Source organism: Myodes glareolus, chromosome 10 (genome assembly GCF_982192425.1).
Source record: "Myodes glareolus chromosome 10, mMyoGla1.1, whole genome shotgun sequence".
NCBI classification, from domain to species: domain Eukaryota; kingdom Metazoa; phylum Chordata; class Mammalia; order Rodentia; family Cricetidae; genus Myodes; species Myodes glareolus.
In genome coordinates this window covers 7,472,327-7,496,629 of record NC_142035.1, presented here as the reverse complement: position 1 = coordinate 7,496,629, position 24,303 = coordinate 7,472,327, and the positions used below count along the sequence as shown (strand labels likewise).

Below are 24,303 nucleotides of genomic sequence, written 5' to 3'. Positions count from 1 at the left end.
GTTGTTTTAATTTGCATTTCCCTGATCACTAAGGAGGTTGAGCATGACCTTAAGTATCTTTTGATCATTCGAAGTTCATCTGTTGTGAATTCTCTGTTCAGTTCAGTACCCCATTTTTTAATTGGCTTAATTAGAGTTTTAGTGTCTAGTTTCTTGAGTTCTTTATATATTTTGGAGATCAGACCTTTGTCTGATGAGGGGTTGGTGAAGATCTTCTCCCAGGAAAGGAAGGCAGTCTTTTTGTCTTATTGACAGTGTCCTTTGCTTTACAGAAGCTTCTCAGTTTCAGTAGGTCCCATTTATTTATTGATTCTCTTATTGTCTGTGCTACTGGGGTTCTACTTAGGAAGTGGTCTCCTGTGCCTATATCTTGTAGACTACTTCCCAATTTCTCTTCTATTAGGTTCAAAGTGGTCGGATTAATGTTGAGGTCTTTAATCCATTTGGACTTGAGTTTTGTGCATGGTGAAAGATATGGATCTACTTTCATTCTTCTACAGATTATGCCAGCACCATTTGTTAAAGATGCTTTCCTTCTTCCATTGTATACCTTTAGCTCCCTTATCGAAAATCAGGTGTTCATAGGTTTGTGGGTTAATATTCGGGTCTTCTATTTGATTCCATAGGTTTACTTCTCTGTTCTTATGCCAATACCAAGCTGTTTTCAATACAGTCGCTCTGTAATAGAGTTTGAAGTCAGGGATGGTAATGCCTCCAGAAGTTCCTTTATTGTATAAGATTGTTTGGCTATCCTGGGTTTTTTGTTTTGCCATATAAACTTGATTATTGTTCTCTCAAGGTCTGTGAAGAAGTTTGATGGGATTTTGATGGGGATTGCATTGAATCTATAGATTGCTTTTGGTAGAATTGCCATTTTTACTATGTTGATTCTCCCAATCCAAGAGCAGGGGAGGTCTTTCCATTTTCTGATAACCTCCTCAATTTCTTTCTTCAAAGACTTAAAGTTCTTGTCAAATAGGTCTTTCACTTCTTTGGTTAGAGTTACCCCAAGATATTTTATGCTATTTGTGGCTATCGTGAAAGGTGATGTTTCTCTGATTTCCCTCTCTGCTTCTTTATCCTTTGTGTATAGGAGGGCAACCGATTTTTTAGAGTTGATCTTGTATCTTGCCACATTACTAAAGGTGTTTATCAGCTGTAGGAGTTCTTTGGTAGAGTTTTTGGGGTCGCTTATGTACACTATCATATCGTCTGCAAATAACGAAAGTTTAACTTCATCCTTTCCAATTCAATTCCCCTTGATTCCCTTATGTTGTCTTATTGCTATTGCTAGAACTGCAAGCACTATATTGAAGAGGTATGGAGAGAGTGGACAGCCTTGTTGTGTTTCTGATTTTAGTGGAATGGCTTTGAGTTTCTCTCCATTCAATTTGATGTTAGCTGTCATCTTGCTATGTATGGTTTTTATTATATTTAGGTATGATCCTCGTATACCCAATCTCTCCAACACCTTTATCATAAAGGGGTGTTGAATTTTGTCAAATGCTTTTTCAGCATCCAATGAAATGATCATATGGTTTTTTCTTTCAGTTTATTTATATGATGAATTACATTGATAGATTTGCGTATGTTGAACCAGCCCTACATCTCTGGGATGAAGCCCACTTGATCATAATGGATAATTTTTCTAATGTGTTCTTGGATTCGATTTGCCAGTATTTTATTGAGAATTTTTGCATCAATGTTCATGAGTGAAATTGGCCTGTAATTCTTTTTCTTGGTTGTGTCTTTGTGTGGTTTTGGTATCAGGGTAACTGTAGCTTCATAAAAAGAGTTTGGCAATGACTCTTCTGATTCTATACTGTGAAATACATTAAGGAGTGTAGGTATTAGCTCTTCCTGGAAGTTCTGGTAGAATTCTGCATTGAAACCATCTGGTCCTGGGCTTTTTTTGGTAGGGAGATTTTTGATAACAGCTTCTAATTCTTCACAACTGACAGGTCTATTTAGATTGTTCATCTGTTCTTGGTTCAACTTTGGTATATGGTACTTATCTAAAAAATGTCCATTTCTTTTACATTTTCCAATGTTGTGGCATACAGGCTTTTGTAGTAAGATCTAATGATTCTCTGAATTTCCTCTGTGTCTGTGGTTATGTCCCCCTTTTCATTTCTGATCTTATTAATTTGTGTGTTCTCTCTCTGCCGTTTGGTTAGTTTGGAGAGGGGTTTGTCAATCTTGTTGGTTTTCTCCAAGAACCAGATTTTTGCTTCATTGATTCTTTGGATTGTTTTCTATGTTTCTATTTTGTTGATTTCAGCCCTCAGTTTGATTATTTCCAGTCTTCTAGACCTCCTGGGTGAATCTGCTTCTTTTTTTTCTAGAGCTTTCAAGTGTGCTGTTAAGTCTCCAATGTGTGCTTTCTCCATTTTTTTTAATTGGGCACTTAGTGCTATGAACTTTCCTCTTAGCACTGCTTTCATAGTGTCCCATAGGTTTGAGTATGTTGTGTCTTTATTTTCATTAAATTCAAGGAAGACTTTAATTTCTTTCTTTATTTCTTCCTTGACCCAGGGGTGATTTAGTAGTTGACTGTTCAACTTCCATGAGTTTGTTGGCTTCCTGGAGGTAGCATTGTTGTTGAATTCTAACTTTAATCCATGGTGGTCTGACAAGACACAGGTGGTTACTAATATTTTTTTGTATCTGTGGAAGTTTGCTTTGTTACCGAGTATGTGGTCAATTTTCGAGAAGGTTCCATGAGCTGCAGAGAAGAAGGTATATTCTTTCCTATTTGGATGGAATGTTCTATAGATGTCTGTTAAGTCCATTTGATTCAATACCTCCAATAATTCTCTTATTTCTCTGTTAGGTTTCTGTCTGATTGACCTGTCCATTGGTGAGAGAGGTGTGTTGAAGTCTCCTACTATTAGTGTGTGTGGTTTGATGACTGCCTTGAGTTCTAGAAGTGTTTCTTTTACATAAGTGGGTGCCTTTATATTAGGGGCATAGATATTCAGGATTGAGACTTCTTCCTGATGGATTGTTCCTGTTATGTGTATGAAATGTCCATCTCCGTCTCTTCTGATTGATTTTAGTTTGAAGTCGATTTTGTTAGATATTAGAATGGCCACACCTGCTTGTTTCTTAGGTCCATTTGCTTGGAAAACCTTTTCCCAACACTTTACCCTGAGTAGGTGTCTGTCTTTGTGGTTGAGGTGTGTTTCTTGTAAACAGCAGAATGTTGGATCCTGTTTTTGTATCCAATCTCTAAGTCTGTGCCATTTTATAGGTGAATTGAGTCCATTGATATTAATGACCAGTGGTTGTTGACTCCAGTTATTTTGGGGGGGGTAGTAGAGTGTATGTGTTTCCCTTCTTTGAGATGTGCTTGTGAAAGGTCGCTAGCTGTCTGAGTTATTGTAGGCAGTGCTGGGAATGTTGGAATCCTTGGGTTGTGATTTTCCTTCTAATGCTCTCTGTAAGGCTGGATTTGTAGATATGTATTGTTTAAATTTGTTTTTATCCTGGAATATTTTGTTTTCTCCGTTGATAGTGAATGATAGCTTGGCTGGGTATAGTAGTCTGCGCTTGCACGCATGATCTCTTAGTTTCTGCAAAACCGCTATCCAGGACCTTCTGGCTTTCATGGTTTCCATAGAGAAGTCTGGTGTAAGTCTGATAGGTTTACTTTTATAAGTTACTTGACCTTTATCCTTTGCAGCTCTTAATATTCTTTCTTTAATCTGAATGCTTTGTGTTTTGATTATTATATGGCAAGGGGATGTTTTCTTTTGATCCAGTCTATTCGGTGTTCTGTATGCTTCTTGAACCTTCATAGGAATATCGTTCTTTAGGTTGGGAAAGTTTTCTTCTATAATTTTGTTGAATATATTTTCTGGACTTTTGATCTGAAATTCTTCTCCTTCTTCTACCCCTATTATTCTTAGATTTGTTTTTTTTTATTATGCCCCAGATTTTCTGAATGTTTTGTGATGAGTATTTGTTGGATTTACTGTTTTCTTTGGTCAGAGCGTTTATTTTCTCTATGGTGTCTTCATAATCTGAGATTCGTTCTTCTATCTCTTGTATTTTATTGGATATGTTTGCTTCTGAAGTCTCTGTTTGTTTACTTCTTTGAAGGAAATTTTGTTCTTTGTTTCAAGGTTCCTATTTTTCCAAATAGTACAGTTTTTATAAAACATATTCTAATCACAAAGTAGTATGTATGTTTAACCTGTGATACTATGTCATGATTGTCTTTGTGGGCTTCATCTGTGAACTTGACACAGTCTACCATCACTTCACAGACCCTTAATTGAGGAGTTGTCTCTATCAGATTAGCTTGGGGCCATTGCCTAGATTGTCCATTGATATAGGAGAGCCCAGGACACTGTAGGGGACACCATCCCTTGGCACACGGTCTTGAGCTTCACAGGAAATCTAGCTAAGCATCAGACTGTGGTTGAGCTAGAGAGGACCAATTCCACCATGGTTTCTGCTTCCAGTTCTGCCTCGAGCTCTTCTTCTGCCTTCCCTCCAACATGGACTGTAGCCAAGAAGTGCAAGTCAGATAAATTCTTTCCTCTCCAGCTTGCTTTCGGTCAGCGTTTTATCACAGCAGAATGAAACAGAATGATGTGTGGCTTAGCTCCCGAACTGTAAGTAATTGTGGCCATGACTTTCCTAAAAATGTTGTGTAGCCCACGTGACATCAGTACAGCTTCACTCCTGTCTCCCGACTGCACGTGTTTTTACCAAAGTTTCTAGCTTTGGCATCACATCTGTGTCACGAGACCCAAAGGGTCTGTGAGTAGAACATATCAGTGAAGACAGTTCAGAGAGGTGTAGAGAGAGAGAGACAGGGAAGGGGAACACAATTTTCTACCTCTTTCTTAGAGGACATTCTTTATGTTTTATCTCAACATATATTGGTTATACACGGTAATGAGTTTCACTCTGACATTTTCATAAGTGAGCATAATGTATTTTTATGGCATTCTCCCACATTTCCTTGTTGCTTTTTTGATATTTTGAAAATTTCACACATGAGTATTGTATTTACAATGTTTCCACCTCTTCAGATCCTCCCATGTTCCCTTCCCTGATTCCCATTCAGTGTCATGATGTCTTGTTCTTTAATTACTGTTGTACGCACGCACACACACACACACACACACACACACACACACACACACACACACACAGCCTACTGAGTCTATTTGGTGTTGTTTATGTTAATATGTTTGTAGAAATGACCACTTCAGATAAAATAACTTTTTAGAAAGCTCATTGCTGGGGAAGACATTCTTCTCCTCTTGGGAGCCACCAATTGCCGGTAGCTCTTTATCAGAGGTGGGGCCCTGTGATATTTTAGCAATCCATGCTGGCATTTCATCTACTGTTGTCAGTGTATTGGTCTTCGGACAGACAGACTGGTGAGGTTTCATAAGTGTGGCTACCTAGCTTGTGTAGAAGACATTGACTCACACACTTCCTGGTCCTCTGGCACCTTTGATCTTTCTGTCCCCTTCCCCAGGATGCCCCCTGACCTTTGGGTGTAGAGGATTGCACTGTAGATGTGCAGCTGAAGTTGGCCACACCCTGCTGGTTATTTTCTGCATTTGGCCAGTTGTGGATCTCTGCAGTGGTCTCCATTTGCTACACAGAGACTCTTTTTTATTGATTTTTTGAGCTCTACATTTTCCTCTGCTCCCCTCCCTGCTGCTTTGTTGAGGGTGGGAGCTATACATCCTTGGCTGGGCTGGTAGGGCTGGTCACAGGATTCAGGCTATACCTGTTGGTATCATAAGGGGATAGTATGGATGTGCAGGGATCTGTGGCAATCACCTGACCTGCCTGGGGTCCAAAGTGCATTCCTTGAGATGATACTTCTGGAAGAGCCCACATCACCTGTCTTCTTCCCTGCCCTGTTGCTGGTTCTTTCTTTCCAGTCAGTTCCTTGTATACTTTAGTATATTTTTTCTTCCATGTTTTTTTTTTCCTTTTTTTCTTTTCTTTTTAAAAAATCTCATGAATTTCACCTGGCCTGCTTCCAGGAGCATGGGCACGGGTCATTCCCAGAAGCATGGTTATATTTTCTAATGAGTTCCTACAGCACTGACGAACATATTTCTCCCTATTTTATGATAAACCTGACTTTAAATATCCTGACAGACCAACAAGAAAGAAAACATACAGATGTATTGTTATTTGTTATTGTCTTATACTTCTTACGGAATGAAGAGCCTAAGGTCCTCCTGCAGTCCAGCACACACTCAGTTCAGTAGTCTGTGAAGTGAGACTCAATGGGATGCTTCAGCTGAATGGAGAGGTGACCAACATGGTAAGGCCGCATTTGCACAGATTATTCAAGTGGGTTTCTTGCAGCCTTACCCTCCCATCCTTGATGATAAGATTGCTGCTTTCTTTGTGGTGGAGAGTTTCATCTTTCACATGGGAACTTCATCTGCTTTCAAGACACTGGATAAGTGAACTTGAACATTCTCTTTATGATGTGACTTAAAACTGACAATATCACAATAGCATATTTGGGTTATGGAATATTCTTAAACCTTAAAAATATTGCTCCTGTATATATTATGTGTTACATGTCACATACACATGCATATGTGTGTGTGTGTGTAAGTATACTGCTATGTGACATTAGTAAATTTTATATTAATATATCAATATGCATTTATATGTTATAATATATGGAAAATACTGAATGTATAATAACAAGCTTGTAATAAACTAATAACAAGCAATTTCAGTGGTACCTTTACTTAACTATGTGGGAGAATTACAAAATGTCTTCACATATGTATACCACAGCAACAGTCTAGGAAATGACTTCATAAAGTACCTGCTGTGAAAGAGCAGAGACAAAAGTTTGGGGTCCGAAGATCCACATAAAGAAGACAGGAATGGTTGCACCCCCAGTGCTGGGGTAGCAGAGATAGGAGGATCCCAGAGGCCTACTGGCTAGCTAGTCCAGCCAAATCAGTAAGCTATAGGTTCAGTGAGCTGTAGGTTCAGTGGGATATAGGTTCAGTGAGCTATAGGTTCAGTGAGCAGTAGGTTCAGTGAGCTATATGTTCAGTGAGCTGTGGGTTCAGTCGGCTATAGGTTCAGTGAGCTATAGGTTCAGTGAGTTTTAGTTTCAGTGAGCTATAGTTTCAGTGAGCTATAGGTTCAATGAGCTATAGTTTCAGTGAGCTATAGGTTCAGTGAGCTGTAGGTTCAGTGATCTATATATTCAATGAGCTGTGGGTTCAGTGGGCTATAGGTTCAATGAGCTGTAGGTTCAATGGACTATAGGTTCAGTGAGCTGCTGGTTCAGTCGGCTATAGGTTCAGTGCACTATAGGTTCAGTGAGCTGTAGGTTCAGTGATCTATATATTCAATGAGCTGTGGGTTCAGTGGGCTATAGGTTCAATGAGCTGTAGGTTCAATGGACTATAGGTTCAGTGAGCTGTGGGTTCAGTCGGCTATAGGTTCAGTGCGCTATAGGTTCAGTGAGTTATAGGTTCAATGAGCCGTAGGTTCAGTGAGCTGTGGGTTCAGTGGGCTATAGGTTCAATGAGCTGTAGGTTCAGTGGGCTGTAGGTTCTTATCTCAAAACAATCAGGTTGAGAGTGATGGAGGAGAATACTCAAGATCAGCCTCTGGCTTCCATACATGTGTGCACATGCATGCACATGAGACGTGGCTGAAGCAAAAGCATATGTTTATCAGTCTGTCATGGTGTATGATGGATACACACTAATAAAGTTTTTACATGTGTAAAAGGTGGCAATTAAGTGATTAATTTACTGTTGTTGTGTCTCTGTGTATGCACACACATGCAGCACACATGTGCAGGTGTTGAGGAAGCCCAAAGAGGGTGTGAGATAGCCTGTAACTGGAGTGCAGGCTGCTCCGAGTCACTGGCAGTGGGTTCTGGGAACCAAACCCTGCTTCTCTGTAAGATCAACATGAGCTCTTAACCATTGAACCATGGCCCCAGCCCCAAGATGGAATTAAATTTTAATATGTCTGTCTCACAGTCATTCTTCTAGCAAGCAGAGTGACTAACTAGATGTGATATCTTAATTTGCTTTTAAAATATTTTGGATCTACCATTCTCTGGCTTACAAATATGAAATATATGGTTATATAGGAGACACAGATTATTTCCTGCAGCTAGATTTAGGAGTGCCTTGGCAATGTCTATTCATTTATGAAAACTGAATAATTTAAATTCCTTTTATTAGTTTTGAAGTTTCTACATAAATATCTGGGTTTTTTCCAGTTTTGGATACCCTCCAATTTAAAACACAGACACAAAAATATTAGGCCCTTTCCCTTAGAATTAAGAAAATAGATTAATTTAGGGAAATATTTAGTTTTGTTTTTAATAAATCAAGTTTGGAAACGGTGGAAGTCAAATAAACTTTGGGCTACATTTTCTATCCACAATATCTGTTGATATATCACTTGCATACAAATGTGCTTGGTGTATTTATTTCCTATTCTGTTTTATTTATTTTTATTACTTATTTATTTATTCATTCATTCAGAGATGAATTGTTCGGCACCCATAATAATCTTGCTTTGGGGGAGTCAGTTTTTAGAGATGCCTTTAGGCTGCAGATTACAAGGAAATAGAAGCTCCAGAATGTGAGAAATTAGCGAGGCTGAAGATCTCCATCCTGGTGTGACTGTGTCCTTGCTTCCAGGAAGGGCTGAGCTACCTGCCTCCCCTGTTCTGCGCATTCCTGATTCCTTCCTCCCCACCTCTCCCCTTTGTTTTCTGATACGCATTTTCTGCCTTCTCCACTAACTATGTCAACTCTTCCTCTGGGTTCTGTTCCCACCTTACCTCTTAGGCAGGTCTCTGCCACCCACAAATATTTGGTGACAATGCGGTGGCATTTGAGGACATTCTGTGGTGCCCTACAGACTGGATTTACCAGTTTAATGGATCTTTTCTGTTGACCTTGGGCTACAGCAGTCCACGACACCGGATCAGAGACCTAGAAGATTCAAAACTCTAACTGAAGGCATTTAAAAGTAAACTAGGACAACAATACCAACAAAAAGAAGCATCATACTTCACTCACGGGAAAAAAATAAACTGGAAGTTAGCAGATGCTCTCTGTTGACCAATGGGTTTACTGGGTTTCCCCTGTACTTTCTATTTATCTCTTTGAGAAAGCAGATTTTATAAATGTGTACATACTCACACACAGACACACAATGATGTATATATATATATATACATATATATGCATATATACATACATATACACATAAAATGTTATATAGAGAATCTATATGACATATACATAATGTGTGCACATATACATATTTGTGTACACATACACATCTTAGGAAACACAGCAATGGGTAAAAATGGAGAAATTTCTTGTAAAGCTGAAGTGTTCGTGTTTGGTAAAAAGATCAAAACTGAGTGAGCGAGAGGCATCATAGCAGGTAAGGATTCTCAGAAAAACAGTCCAGTTTCCAAATTAACAGTAAATAATTGGGGTGGAGAAGCAGGCATAAAATATTGATTATCTCTCTATTCCCCTAAACAGCTGATGCTCAGCGAGGGTCTCCAGAGCAGCTATTTTCTACGTCTGAATGTTGTGTTGATATGTTCTCATCTGCTGATTTCTGCATAGTAAGGGACAAGATACACTGAGTCAGAGGTATTTGCTTCCTTGTATCCAAAATAATCCCCACTGCCAGGAGCTTAAAAAGGGGGAGTCAGAGTGGGTAGTGAGACATTTATTTTCGTTTTGATTAGGCATCTATAGGTGTTCAGTTGGTGCAAGTGCCTGCACAGGGTCAAGAGTGTCTCAGAGACGCTGGAGCTGAAGTTACAGGCAAGTCTGAGCTGCTCAACATGGGTGCTGGAGTCAAACCCAGCTCCACCATAAGACATTGTCTTAGTCAGTGTTCTAGTGCTGTGAAAAGACACAGTCACCAAGGCTACTGTTACAAAATACAGCCTTTAATTGGGGTCTTGCTAACAGTTTCAGAGGTTTAGTCAGTTTTCATCTTGATGGGAAAATAGCAGCGTGCAGCCAGGTAGTGGAGTAGTAGATGAGAGTTAACTGCGTCCTGATCAAACAGTGCCACTCTCTGATGACTAAACATCCACACACATGAGCTCATGGGAGCCATTCTTAATCAAACCACCCAAAACAGAATGTATTATTGACTGTTAATGTATCACCCCAGCTTCTACTTGCCTTACTTTGGTTGAGATTTGTTTATTTATTATGTATGGGTGTTTCGCCTGCATGTATGTCTATGTACTATGTGTATCCAATGCCAATAGAGGCCAGAAGAGGATGTCAGATGCCCTAGAATTGAGTTACAGACAATGTCTAACTACCATGTAGTTGACAGGAATTGAGCCCACATCCTTTGGAAGGACATTGAGAGCTTTTAATTGCTGAACCATCTCTCAGCCCCTTCCCTGGTCTTATTGCTAAGACAAAACACCCTGGCAAAAGCAGCTTAAGGAAGCAAGGGCTTATGTAAGCTCACAGTTCAAGGGTACCATCCACCACAGCAGGGGAGGCGTGGCTTCGGGAGCATGAGGTGGCCAGGTGGCCGGTTGTACTGGATCTATGGCCAAGCAGCAGAGACAGATAAAGGATACTACTTAGTTCACTTCTCTTTTGTATTCGGTCCAGGACCCCAGCCCGTGGAAGAGTATCACTCACATCTATGGGTGGTCTTCTCAACTCAAGTTAACCATGCCTAGAAACCCCCACCCAGACACGCCCACAGGGCTATTACCACAGTGCTTCTACATCCAGTCAGGCTTACAACCCTGCCTCCAGGAATCTCAGAATGAGACTGTAAATTGATGTGGGATTTCCCTCTGCATGGTGTGACTGCTTTATTGCCATTGGTTAATAAAGAAGCTGCCTTCAGCCAATGGCTTACCAGAGTAAAGCTAGGTTAGAAAACTAAACTGAATACTGGAAAAAAAAAAAAGAAGGCGGTGTCGGGAGAAACCATGTAGCTTCCTGCAGGAGACAGATGCACCAAAAATTGCAGTAAGTCACAGCCATGTGGTGATGCATAGATTAATAGAAATGGATTAATTTAAGATATAAGAATTAGCCAGAAATATGCTTAAGCTATTGGCCAAACAGTATTGCAATTAATACAGATTTCTGTGTGATTATTTCAGGAGTCGGCGTGGCTGGGAAACAAACTAACAGCCTCCCCCAATATTGAGTGAGAGCTGGCTCCTGTCTTATATTCCTCTTCAGCGGATTAAAGGTGTGCACCACTACCTCCCGGTTTCTATGCAAACTAGTATAGCTAATGGGATCAAAGGTGTGTGTCACCACTGCCTGGCCTGTATGGCTGACCTGATCAGTGTGGCTGTTTACTCTCTGATCTTCAGGCAAGCTTTATTTATTAAAATACAAATAGAATATCACTACAATAAGCCACAGAGAAATGTTGCTTGCTAGCTCTCTGTCTCTGTCTCCCTCCACCTCCCTTCCTCCCCCCCCCTCTGTTTCTGGCTTGCTCAGCTTGCTTACTTATACATCCAAGAGAAAACTGTATAGGGAATATTGCTACCCATTGTAAGGTGTCTGCATTTTAATCATTAACCAAAAAAGAAAAGGAAAGAAAGAAAAAGAAACACAGACCAGCCTAGTGGAGGAAATACTTCAACTCTCCCCAAGAGACTCTAGGTTGTGTCGAGTTAATAATTAAAAAGTAACCAGCATAAGTCTGGAGTTTGATTTGACTAGAAATGAATACAGAATGCATGGGTATGTTAAGAAGACTGGGCTTGACCGTGGTCAACTGAGAAGTGATAAATTCATAGTGACCGTTTACTTGGAAAAAAATTCATAACAAAGACAACCAAGGTGAAAGGCTAAAATGAGATCACTGTTAGGTCCTCCAGGACTGAAGAGAATGGGTGTTCACATTCATCACAGGATCAGAGGGAAGGCAGCAATCCTATTCCTACACAAGAGGACTATTAAATATAAAACAGATAATCCCCACTTACCTGGAAGTGGCAAGAAAATTGATACAATTGGACTAAGATAAGGGTATTTATTCCTACGCTTATATTTCATGCTAACAGTTCCTGAAGTGTGATGTGTAAAGAAATGAATAGAATCTGATTGGAACAGAAAATTGGCCACGGTTTGGGAATGTGGAGAGAATGGGTTTTATTGTAAATAATGCAATTTGAAAATTTTCAAAGGACATATTTATTTTATGCATCCTCCATCATTTCCACTACCTACCCCAACATCAGGATATCTTTCTAACAAAGCATGCACCATATACACACACACGCGCACACACACGCACATATAACACTTCGAAGGGTAATTGACTCCCTTTCAAAGGGAAGTGTTTTATGCCATTAAGAAAGCCGCTCAACAACACCAACCTAGTCTTACTTCTGACTGAAATAATAGCAAAGAACCTTACAAATACAAAGCCTGTGCTTTGACTGAAAGCGGGAGGAGGGAGGAAATCAGTGTGTTAATGTCTGCTATAGCACTATAGGATGGGCAAGCAGATGCAGGCAGGGAGCAATTTCCTCTAATAGCGTCAATTCATTTCTTGCGTCTATAGATACAGAAAAGCATCACATCATAATTAGCTAAATAAGCCGTGGGAGGAACTGAAATGCTCACTAAGGTAATAGTTGCAGCACAGAGCTGGGACCACACTGTCGGTGTTAGGCGTGACTGTGAGGATAATTAGCCTTCGCAAGCACACACCTAAGTCACCCATCTGTCGGCTCTTCTAGGGGTTGGACCACGAGAGCAGACAAAGCCCTGCTTATTCAAAGCATGAACAGTTTCTCCCTCCGTGTTTATGATTCAATGTGTATTTTAGGGAAATTACTTCAGTAGACTTTGCAGAGAGTCTGCAGAGTTACAGTTGGTGGAGAGAGGAGAGAGCAGGTGGGGAAGGTTTTGAGTCTGAGGATGACCCCTCCATCTAATGCCTGAAAGGTTACAGCATGGTCTGCCCTCAGTCACTCAGCATCTGGAAATCAGACAGACAAAGAGATTTCCCAAAGCACAAATATGTTTTGAACGCTGATGCAAGGACAGTAAATTAATACTGCACTTATTTCTCTTTTCTCATTGGTTTGTATCATGAGCTGCAGATCTCCTCAAGTTCTCATCTTGCAGAATTATGGTTATCAAGTTGGGCAGAATTCGAATTGTCTTCTCATACCTGGTTCCTGACAAATTACCATTCCTGAGCTTTTCTCCCTACCCAGCAGACCCATAGCCTTCCTAAGTTCTGAGAATATTCTGTCACAAAGACAAAGATGAATTTTTAAGGAATAACAAGGAGGATTTAGAAACAATTCTGGAGTTCTTGTTGTGAACTCATAACAAGTTGACCACTCATATCCACCTGGGATGAGGGCAAGAATACAAGCAATTGGCACCTTAGCAACCTCTAGGAAAAACTCTCTGTTTTCAGAGAAGCCATCATGGCCACTAAGTCATGATGTGTGCCCCTCGGGAAAAAGGAAAGATACAGGAATATGCATAAGCACCATGTGGGGATAACAACATGATACCATGGCTAGAATTAAACAGAGGTCATGCTGATGCCAGGGTCTGATTCTTGAAGAGAGACTTTTGACTCTAAGATTCAGTACGGGTTGTAGGAGGTTCTTCTGTTTATGTATTGATTTCATTGATTAATCAATAAAGAAACTGCTTGGCCTGATAAGGCAGAACTTAGGTAAGCGGGAAAGACAGAACTGAATTCTGGGAGGAAGAAAACAGTTAGAGAGCGCCTTGGAGATGCCAGGTCAGACATGCTAAATCTTTTCCGGAAAGCCACGACCTCGTGGTGAGCACAGATTAATAGAAATGGGTTAAATCAAGATGTGAGAGTTAGCCAATAGGAGGCTAGACCTAATGGCCAAGCTGCATTTTAATTAATACAGTTTCTGTGTTATTATTTCAGGTGTAAGCTAGCTGGGCCACCAGAATAAAGGGCCCCAACTCTCCCTATAAAAGTGGGTCATATCCACCAGTCTGCCACGGGAAAAAATGTTGAAGATTTGACACTGTTTGTAAAATACATAGATGTTTCTCTTTGCCAACTGCTTACTTCCCGAAGAAGGAAGGCAGGACACAGGCTGATGGGACATGAAAGGACCACAGCCTCCTCTGATCTGCAGCTGGTGACTGACATTCTCGTCCCAAGCCTGGACAGTTGTCTCAAAGTCTCCACAGACAGCAGTAACACAAGGACTGGGATGACTGTATCTTCCCAAAAACATTCCTTCTGGAGTCACTTTACTGTGGAAACTCTGCAGGCAATGATTTTGGCTTCCAAGTGCTCTATGATAAAATGTGACTTCTGTAAGCCCTGCCCTATCAGGCTTCCCCCCACAATGGCTCTACCTGGTGCTATGTGTGGTACCCTAAGTGGAAGATCCGAGAACCCATCAATTGTTGTAAATAGGAACATTTATACTCAACAGGAGAATCTGTTTTGTCTCACAGCAATATGACTTAGAAAAAAAGAAGCAAAAGGGATGGTATGTTGATTGGAAAAAATTGGACTCAAAGTTAACCCTTCAACGGCATACTGTTAATCATCTACTTTATCCAATCAGCTCTACCTCTTAGTATCTGTCACCTAACTAAAATGATATCAGTGTATGGATTGATCAATGAACTGGTCCACCGATGGAGACCTAATCCTCGTGAACTGATCGTTTTCTGAAAGTCCCATTAAAGTTTAAACCACAACATTATCCTCCCAACCACCAAAGCCTAATTCCCGACGATACAAGCTGCATTTAGTCCAACTCCGGGACTATAGCATCTTAAGAGTTCCAGCACTGGTTAAAATCTCCTCCGGGATTTAAGGTAATGTTGTCTGTCTGTGAGCGCCTGTGAAATCGAGGATAAAGTTGTACGCTTTCATCATATGCTGAAAAAAAATACAGTACACACGTTATTTCCCTTCTAAAAAAAGAGTAAGCGTAGAAAGGAGGGATGAGACCAAAGACTGAAATAAACACAACTCAGATAAAATGCTGTAGCTGGCTGTGTGACCACCAGGTTACACAGTGACTCAGTAATTCCACAGGACTCAGGCAGCCCAGCCTAAGGGTTTGCAATAATGTAGCCTTTTGTTGCACCCACTTTGCTCATTGTTAGTGACTCTCTTTGACATATTCCCATGCTCCTGACATACCTAATGTCCTGAGGTCTCTGCCAGGACTTTGGCTTTTGTCCTTCACATAAAAACATGGACATTTCATGAAATTGCATGCTATCTTTCTACAGGGACATGCTAATCTTTGTATCATTCCAATTTTAGTACATATGGTAATCATGTGACCATGGTAAAATGAATCTAGTAGTCCAATAAGAGCTGAGCAGACTCAAAGAGGTTTTGAGGTTCTTCAAATGAATTTGCATCTTATACACTTGAACCTGAGATAGATAGGAGGGGATCAATTCTTTTTTAAAAAAAAAAATACAGAATCTTTCATTTCTTCTTTGGCAATCTCATGCATGTAAATACTATCTCGTAATTGTATGTATCTTCAGCATCCCCATCTGTCAGACATTTCCAACAAGTGTCTTCCCTACTTTGTGGGAATGGCTGTATCATGATTATAAGATAGCCCTTCACGTCACTCCTTCCACCCTCTGGCTCCCATGTTTCTTCATTTCCCTTGTCCACAATGTTCTTGGAGCCTTTACTGATAAGAGCAGTGGTATAGATGTCCCATTTAGGACTGAACAGTCATAAATCATTCATTCTCTTTACTTACAACAGTTCTGAGACTCTGCAATAATTACTGACCGTTCCAGAAATAATCTTCTCTGTCTAAGGTTTAGAGTAACACTAAAACCATGTGTATAAACATGATGTTTAGAAGTCAGTTTGACAATATCTCCATCGAGCAAGGTAACAATATTAGATTACCTGTAGGTCTTGTGGCCTTCCTAGCCATGGGATTTTGACCAGGTTTATAGCATTAGGTGTAAATTACTTCCCCCCACAAACATCCCACAGGCCAACCTAAAGTAGATAATCCTTTATAGACACACCTACACCCAAACTAATGTAGACAGTCCCCCATAGACCTCCTCACAGGCCAAACTCTTGTAGACAATCCCCCACAGACACCCTCACAGCTAAAACAATGTAGACAATCCCCCATTGGGTTGGCCTGTGGGGATGTCTACTGGGAATCGTCTCAGTTAAATTAATTGATGTGGGAAAGCCCAGTCTACTGTGGGTAGCATCATTCCCTAGGCACGTGTCCTGAACTCTATGACTAGAGAAGCTGAACGAAGCCCAAGCAAGCTGGTATACACTCATTTGTTTCTTCTCTGTCCTTGACTGTGACCCTGATGTGTCTATATGTTTGCCATTCCTGCCTTGACTTCTCTGATATGATGGACGGAAACTTGGGATTGTAAGATGAAATAAACCTCTTTGTCTCCTAAGTTGCTTTTGGTCAGGAATTTTTGATCATAGCAACAAAAATGAAACAGAGAAATGCCCTTGAAAATGAATACAAGTCTTTGCATCCTAGTAAAGAGATGAGCAAGATTGTTTGTGGTCAGGATATGTTACCATAGTGCCAAAGCAAAGTGACCACGGAACCACACATTGGAGCCTCTCAAGTTGTGAACCTATAGAAGCATTTTCTCTTTGTGAACTGATAATCATGAGTGTTTGTGACAGTGACTTAAACCTGACTTATACAACCCCAGAACACACACACACTTTACTTCAATAAGGCAATAAGTAATGTATGTAATTCACTGGTCAGTCATTCAAAGGGAAACTATGTTTTTCTTCCTGTGACCTAAGCCAACGGTTCTCATCCTTTTAAATATTACAACCATTTAATACAATTCCTCATGTTGTGATGACCCATCTCCACCATAAAATTATTTCTCTGCTACTTCATAAGTATAATTCTGCTACTGTTATAAATTATAATGTAAATATGTGATATGCAGGATACCTGACATGTGACACCAGAGGGGTTAAGACTCACAGGTTGAGAAGCACTGACCTCCACTCTGTACTGCTGTGGACTATATATATAAGAGTGATACCGTGTGGATGAGGTGACATGAAGGAACCTTGTCTCTGGTAGAGAACCTTATCACCATTTTATGACTTTAACATGTACAAATTCACTTAGAGAAAATAGTTCCTTGCACAGGCCACTGTGATTTTGCATATTTAATATTCAGCTAAACATGGTTTCTAACCAACTTATAGTCTTGTTCCTCTTATGCTATTTTGTGGACACTTTTCAATATTCATGAAATGATGAGTCATTAGAATGACTGATGACCTCAGAAGCATGAGGGCGGGTTCTTTTTTTTTTTTGGTGTTTCTAGACAGGGTTTCTCTATGTAGCCTTGGCTATCCTGGTACTCACTCTGTTTACCAGGCTGGCTTCAAACTCACAGACATCCACCTGCCTCTGCTTCCCAAGTAGAGTGTGGTTCTTAATGAGTGGCTAGAGAAGCACTGTAACTCCTGCTGTGATACGGAAACCACCTTTTCCCATCCCAACACCTGTTGCTACTTCCCTGTGCTGACTTCACCAGCATTGGGTCTCCATCTGCCTAGGCGACCCTTCTCCTTCACAATAGCAACAACAAAGACAAACAACAAAACAACAGTAAAAAGGAACCCTCCGGGGAAAGAACAGTGGAAGGTGTTTTAGCCAGTTCTACTTCGAACAAACGTAAATTGACAAATGTGTGGATACAGAAGGTCAATAAGCAACGTATTACTCCAGTTCATTTTTTGTTGGTTGGGCTGTTGAGAGGGCTGAGGGAGCTTGCCCCTAAGCCTGAGTTCAATCCCTGGTTTAAAGAAAACTGACTTCTGCAAGTAGTACTCCAGGTGCCTCCAATACACACACACAGACACACAGACACACACACACACACACACACACACACACACAGAAAGAGGGGGGAGCAAGTAATAAATATAATTAGAAAACATCCTGTTTGAACTTCTGTTATAAAATTGAGGACCGTCTTCAACTCCGTCAGCCACGGCTAGCTTTTCTCAGGTGACCCATTCTCCTGTCCAGAGGGACACTGTCCCCAGAATTCTATACCCTCAGGCTTCCCTTAGAAATTCTAGAAACAGGCACCAGGCAATAATAACAGTCATTTGTCCCTTGCCAGTACAACAGATATTTTCTCTCGTAGGACTTCCCACTCCCAGCACTTTCTAGACACCAGTTTTTCTGTTTTCTCTGGAAATTTAAACATATCAAGCACACCATAGAAGCAGTCCCTGTAAACTCTGTTCCCGTCAGCCGCCCAAACAGCCTCATTATTTGGTGACCATAAACATGGTTTGGAGACGCTGGTCCTGCCACGCTGAAGTCTTCCTGGGCTGGGCTGAGTGATTGAAAGTCCAAGATTATAGTAGAAGGGGACAAGGAGGTATTTTAGTTCTTGATGGTCTGCTAAAAGCCCCTGGCCAAAAACAGCTTTCTGTCTGAAAGACAGTAAATTTCTTCCACCACTAAAAATAGATGTGTTCTGTGGGAAACCAGACAGGACTCGGGGCAGGAGAAGCGTGCCTAGCACATGTAGAAAAGACAAGTGGTGTGGTTACTAGTGGCCATTCTTCAAAACAGGGAGGTCCCTGCCCGACCACAAGCAGGCTGGGAGCCTGGGGATTCTGCCATGGTGAGATGGAAATTGTTAAACCATTGTAGACAATGCCTCTTTATGTTGTTTCCCTTAATTGCCATTGTATCATCTGGCATGTCAAGACCCTTGTTTTCAATGTCACCTTTAGCAAGCTGGCCTCTCAGGAGTGTGGTTGGAATTGCAATATTCTGGTTGTCTTTCTGGGTATTTTACGGCATTAGCTGTGTGACTTCAGCTTATTTTGGACTGTCTTCACGTCAAGCTACTTTTGAAATAAAGCTTTGAGTAAGGAAAAGTGTGAATGTACTTTCTCAACTGTCTTTCTTTCCTCCTTTCATGTGTGCATGCCTAAGCATATTCATGTATGTAGAGTCACATGTACGTATGTGTGCACAGATGCATGTGGGGTGTATATGTCTGTATGGAGGCCAGACGTTAGCCCCAGATGTAGTTCCTTGGGCTGCTGTCTGTCTCTGATCTCGGAGGTGACGATTCAGCTCTGGTGTAGGAAGTCCTTCTGTATTTGTGTTACTTTCATTGGTTATTAAAGAAACTGCCTTGGCCTAGTTGATATGGTGGAACGCAGGTAGGCTGGGAAGACAGAACAGAATTCAGGGATGAAGAAAGCAGAGACAAGCAGATGCCATGTTTCTCCTGCCCAAGACGGACGCTGGTTAGACTCATGCCAGTAAGCCACAGTCGAGTGGCAATACAGATCATTAGAAATGGGTTAAATCAAGATGTGAGGGTTAGATAATAAGAGGCTAGAGATAATGGGCCAGGCAGTAATTTAATTTATATAATTTCTGTGTGATTATTTCTGGTGTAAGCTAGCTGGGCGGGATGGAACAAAAGGGCCCCGTGCTTCTCACTACACAGCTCTGCTGGCTGGCCAATGAGCCCCAGACATCTGCCTGTCTCTGCCTCTCTTCCACTGGGCCTTATTTTACACAGGTTCTGGGGATGGAACTCAAGTCCTGACGCTTGCAAGACAAGCATTCTTCCTACAGAACCCCTCTCCAGTCTTTCTAGTTCTTTCTCTTTGTAAACATTAAGCATAAACACAGACATCCCTCATTGGATTCTCAGGTATGGTGACTCGAGCTCTCTGTAACAACACAAGAGGGTAGCAAATTAGCTGAGGAAATTCAGTGACATGGTTCCACTATGTCACTCCCCACTGGGATGAAGCAAAGAATCATGCCAGAAGCTGATGGACTTCTACAGATTAGATAGACGTGTTGAGCTATGAGCTTTCCTACTGTTGGCGTGAGGTAGCTTTGAGAAGATATGGCAAAAAGCAGAAACCACAGATATTTATTAGCAAGATAAGTTTTGAAGTCTATCTAGGGGATGGATTAATTGAATCAGCAGACACACTTATCTCAGATTGGTGGATAGATAGATGTGATGATTAGGTTTAAGTGTCAACTTGACCCAACCTGGAGTCCCCTAGGATGAAATTACACTGGGTCAGATTGTGGGCACATCTGTGTGGAACTGTCTCGATGAAGTTAATTAATGTGAGAAGACCCCACTCACTGTGGTTGGCACCATTGCCTAAAGCAGAGCCCTGAGCTCTGTAAGAGTAGACAAATGCAGCTGAGCCCAAGCAAGCACGCCAACATGGGTGCGTCCATTGCTCTCTGCTCTTGATGATGGAAGTAATATGACTGTTGGAAGCTCCTGCCTTGGCTTCCCCACCATGATGGACTGTACCCTATAATTGTGAGCTGAAATGAATTGCCCTTTTCCCCTCAATTGCTTTTGGTTTGAGTATTTCATCACAGAAAAAGAAATCAAACCAGAACAATAGATAAACGGACATGTATTTAAAGGTAACTAGTTGTGCAAATGACAGATGGGAGGCAATTGTTTGGAGAGTGAGAGGAGAGCTGTGAACTTTCTCCCTGGAGAAAGCACTACTCACAGATACACGCAGATGTCGGCACACGATTCGGAGGTGGTGCCAGACGAGCCTCTCTCAGCTGCAGGTTCCTAATCTGCAGGGAAATCTCAGTCTGAATCCCCATTGCTTCCTCTCCCTTTCCCAGCTGCATGTCTTCTAGTTAAAGGCTCAAGCTTATACAAGCACTGCTCGAGAGGTTTAGCACATGGATCTCAGGGCTACCAGGTCAGCTGACTCAGACTGACCTGTTTTATTTTTGGTCCTAGTGCATTGAAGCCTTCTGAGATCCAGCATACCCTACATGCAGGAGCATTTCATTGACTCTCTCCTTTCCCACTTCAGGGTTTGCACATCTGCATCGGTAGAGAGACAATACAACCTTGTAATTTTACGATTCCTTCCTGCAAGCTCCACACAGTGAACTTTAATATTGAGTACACACTTCCGGTGGGGTTGTCTTACCTGCTGGAGATTATTAGAAATGTTTTGTCTTATAGGGTTCTAGCTCACTACTCTGTATCCCTCCGAGGGTAGTGTGCCCAGAATGTGTTTGCTAAGTATTTATTTGTTGGTTATACAGTCCTGTATATTTTATTTTCCTTGAACAGCCGGTCAAGCTTCCTGTCCTTTCACCACCAGGATCTAAATGTGGTTTATTCATCTTCTCATTTATTTTTTGCATTTTATTTCATGTTTGTCACGTATGCTCCTGTGTCTACATCATCTGGCCTGTTTTTTATTAGGAAATGTTTTGTTGGGTTTATCCTCAGTTCCACTGCTCTCTGCCCTGTGTCCCCGTGGTTCTTTCACAGAAAGCCTTTTGTGTTGAGCAAACAGGCTCTGATCTGCGCATCTCACTCCAAACTCCAACAGGGATGCCAGGTGAGCATCCCAACACCAGGCAGAAGCAGCTGTTCAAGTGGTCCAGAGCAGCAAGCAGGGGCTGTGTGTGCAGTTCTCTTGCCTTATGGGCCCCTGGTCCAGCAAGCTCGGGGACGAAGCCATGAGCGCAAATGTTTGCTTTGCTGGCTGGAAGTCCTAAAAGCAGCTGCCTGCTGATTGATGATAACTTGCATAATGACACCACGCACGCAGGTGCTGCCAGGCATGCGGAAGTCTGGGAGCTCCCCATGCCATCCCTTGCTGGTTGGCCGAATTCTTATCTTCCAGCAAGCAGGCAACAAAGACAGCAAGAGCCAGAAAGTGTCTGGTCCAAAGATGTCCATTATAACCCCAGCAAATTTAAACACTCGGGAGGGAGATGGAAGGGCTTGGTATACTCACTAGCAAATTTACCAAGGAACCTGCACACAGATGCTCAGCATGTTCACTACACCCATATATTAGAGTATCAGAGTTGGATGCAGTTAGTAAAACCTTGGTTTATGGATAAAATGGACTCAGCTATAAAGCCGGTGGAACTACCTTCTAGAAAGTATTTCTTAAAGCGGATTTGCTTTCTGATGAGGCCAGATTTCACTCAAGCGCAATACTTGGTGTACTGTCAGGCCGTAGGATTTGCCCCACTGATGTTAAAAAAGGAGCTTTGAGTTAAAGCAGCCTGTCAAAATGTCTAAAAACATCAACGTCACATGGAAAACTATACATATGGTATTCATGTATACATATACCTTTGAAAATATTTTATTTTATGTTTCAACAAGTGTGTGATGTGTTTGGATCAAATCCACGACCACATTTCCTCCCTTCCTGTTTCTCTCATCACACATCTTTCTCCTAACTTCATGTGTCCTCCTCCCCCTCCCCTCCCCTCTCTCTCTAGCCTCACGTCTCTCTGTTAATACTCACTGAACCCACTTAGTGCTGTGTGTATATGCATGAGTGTAGGACCATGTTGTACCAGGCGTGGGCAGTCATTTAGGGTCCACATCCCTGAAACAAAAACTGACCCTCACTCCTTCAGAAGCCACCAGCTGCCAGCAACTCATCTGCTAACCATGGAGCTCCTGGGTCTGTCTCGCATTTGCACCGCGATTTGGCTGGCTTGATTTTGTACGGGTCTTGTGGATGCAGCCACGGCTCCTGGGAGTGAGTTCATGTGTGCAGCTGCACTTTCAGGTCCAGCAAACACTGTTTTCACAGATAGTTACTCTCTCTGATTCTTGCAATCTTTCTGCGTCCTTTCCAATATGCTCTGTGAGCCTTGACGGGGTGGGCAGGAACTGTGATAAGGAATATAGGAGCTCCATTTAGAGCTGAGCACCCTTCAGTATCTTCTTCTCTGTACATTGATCACTTGTAGGTGTCTGTATCATATATATATAGAATATATATATAACTATACTTTATATATTCTAATATATTATATACAGGAATATGTATTATATATAGGATAATATATATTTTATATAAATATATAATATATACTATATATTTTATATAAATTATATATATATAATTTTGTATTTATGTCCCTAAGCTCAGTCACTTTCCTCCTGGGCACTGAACCATTCCACTGGACAATTTCTAAGTCCCCCTGTCTGTTCTTCTGCTCTGTTTGCTTTCATCCTTCTACCCACTCTTCACAAAATAACAGAGTTTTCCAGACTCATAATAGATCTGCTCACTCATCTCATAAACAGTCTTTGATTGCCTCTAAAAGAAGTGTCCAAACTCTGTTAAAAATAGAGTCTATCATAATTTCCTTCCAAATACAAATAAACCTACTTAACAGAAGAAGCTGACAGGCTTCACCATATCTGCGTCTCTGTCCACGCCACCATCTTGTAAGAGAAGCCCTGTCTGCATCGTCCACTACGGCTGCCTCTGAATCCACGGACAGCGGCATTTTTTACATTCTGCAGAACGCCAACATGAAGGATATTACCAGGAACTCCTATCATAAAAGACACGTAATTTGCATGTTTTTACCCAGTCATTTCCCAAATGTAGCCAAGCTCAGACTGCATGCGTGGATACTCATCATCGTCGGTCACCAATCGGGAGAACAAACTTGATTGTCTGTGCGAACAGGTCCTTTGATGTCCCCCGCCTCTTCCGGTCACACTCTGAAGTGGGCCGCTCTGTTTTCTCATGACACACACTCATTACCTGTAGCACGGTGTACTCTTCTTTGTGGCTCCAGGCAAGTTATTTGCCCTTTTTTCTTTTAAATAAGATTCTTGAGTTGCCGCTAAAAGAAACTCACTCTCAAATCAAGTTACAAAAGTAGGTAGTTATATAACTCAGGTGATCAGCAAGCAGAGTAATAAATGGCCCAGTTGGTCATAACTCTGGTGTTTTCATTGGAAATGATTGTCCCATCTCCTGACCCATCAAGAAATAGCTAAGAAGGTCTGTAGAGCCCTGAGCTGTCAATGATGTAGAAGAGGGGGTCAACCAGCTTTTGTTGGGCAGTGATCAGCTCAGGCAGTCTCCTAGTCCCCTCATAGTGAAGAGATGTTGAGCTGAAATTTCATTTGTTCTATAAATAAAATGTCTTAATTGCAATGATGTCACAAACATTAGGACATAGAGTAATTTTTCTTATTTCACTTCTACTGTCAATGTTTGATTTTTTTACCTTTATGTGACTAGGAAACCTGGCTACTGACCACATTAAATTCATGTATCTGTAGGTTTTTAACCTAAGAATAGATGGCTTTCTTACCCAATTTAAATTAGAAATCAATACAAGAGAATGTATTTATAGCAAACAAATTTGATAGTGTATCCAATGTAAGACCACCCCTCACAGACATTCCAACTGTTCCA

General features: G+C 41.3%; 1 non-coding gene across 1 annotated transcript; it reads right to left on the bottom strand.

The window, feature by feature from the left end:
- Positions 1 to 15,242: 15,242 nt before the first annotated feature.
- Positions 15,243 to 15,345, bottom strand: LOC125405104 (U6 spliceosomal RNA). The gene has a single exon (XR_007233458.3). It is a non-coding gene; the product is annotated as a U6 spliceosomal RNA (small nuclear RNA).
- Positions 15,346 to 24,303: the final 8,958 nt, after the last annotated feature.